The sequence below is a fragment of the Neolamprologus brichardi genome, chromosome 3 (genome assembly GCF_056152115.1).
Source record: "Neolamprologus brichardi isolate AB-2024 chromosome 3, ASM5615211v1, whole genome shotgun sequence".
NCBI lineage: Eukaryota > Metazoa > Chordata > Actinopteri > Cichliformes > Cichlidae > Neolamprologus > Neolamprologus brichardi.
The window spans coordinates 5,974,805-5,976,508 of record NC_142106.1 but is presented as its reverse complement, the minus strand read 5'-3'; positions in this window follow the sequence as shown (position 1 = coordinate 5,976,508).

Genomic DNA, 1,704 nt, shown 5'->3' with positions numbered 1-1,704 from the left:
GGGCTAACGTTAATATTTATTGAAATATATTTATTCCTCCAGATCTAAGAATGAATCTTTTCTTATGGACCCAAACACGTTTTGCTGAAAAACTGAATATGGAACAAGCAAAGCTTAATATTAAACAATATATATATTAGCTGTATAATACCAGCTCTGATAGTAATTTGGTATGGCTTCACGGGCCAAATGTAATTAGGCTGCGTGCCAGAGTTTGACACCTATGACTTACCAGAACTTCAACATTATGCACTCCATACTGTACATAAATGCCATTTCCTTTGTACAATATCCAACCGCTAACCTCTGTATATATTTTTTAATTGTATGTATATGTATACACACACACACACACACACACACACACACACACACACACACACACATATGTAGTGAATAGTGTTTTGATTTGGTAATGCCACAGGGCTCCAGTAGGGGGATTTGCACCTCTTGTTCAGTCAATACAGATGAGCAGGAGCTTCTTTCATCTCTCCACTATTTCCCCTGTTTAAGGTAACGGCCCACTGCACACAACTCTATAAATGTGGCAACACGTTTTACTGCTGACCGTTAGCCCATCATCATTGTTCATTGTAATGGTAGAGGTTAATGGTGGACTGCTTCTGCTGAGGAATTTCAGCTGAACTCCGTTGCTGTGCAAGCTAGATTTCAATAGTGCTCCGCCATATTGCAAGATGGTTTTTCTGCCACTGTCTGTATTTAAGTTAACTGCTGAATGACATATACAGCTCTTAAAGTATTAAATCTTAATTCTTTTTTCTTATTAAATCTTAAAGTATTATATCATTACAGTGGAAAGCCAGTGAATCTGTCAGCTAACATATGTGAGTTAAGAAGATGTATTTACGTCTGTGAAGGTTCTCAGTCATCCAGGTCATCGTAGTCAAAGGAGCTTGCAAAGAAAAGTGTCTGGACTTCTTTAAGTTGCTTGAAGACGTTTCACCTCTCATCCGAGAAGCTTCTTCCAGCCAGAGTTAGCCAGAGTATGTATGTATGTATTTACCTTATGTTACACTTCATGTTGTGTATTGTCTAAGTTACGCTCATCAGTTAAAACAGGAAATAAGAGTAACTTGGTTTGGAAACTGTGGTCCTGAGACTGAGTAGCGTAATTGTCGGGCTATAAGCCGCTACTTTTTGCACAAGCTTTGAACCCTGCGGCTTTTAGTCAGGTTTTTTGTAATATTTCCAGATTCAGCTCTTTAATTTTGATTGCCATAAAGCAGGGGTGTCCAAGTCCAGGTTTCAAGGGCCGGTGTCCTGCAGGTTTTAGATGTGTCCTTGATCCAACACAGCTGATTCAAATGACCTCCTCAACATGTCTTGACGTTCTCCAGAGGCCTGGTAATGAACTGATCATTTGATTCAGGTGTGTTGACCCAGGGTGAGATATAAAACTTGCAGGACACCGGCCCCCGAGGCCTGGACTTGGACAACCTTGTCATAAAGTATGTAAAACGAGACAAGCCGTCTATTCAGCTAATTAAGTTTCATAGGGTTGCAATATAAATTTCCATCTTCATTGGCACACTTTAGAAATTATACTCTCATTCTTGCCATCGAACCTTCGTCTTCAGTACATGGGTCGTCACCATGGAGACAGGTAGGGTAATACTGATGGAAATGCTGTTCAACACGTTATATTTATTTAAACAGAGTGAGGAAGAACTCCTTTCAAACAGA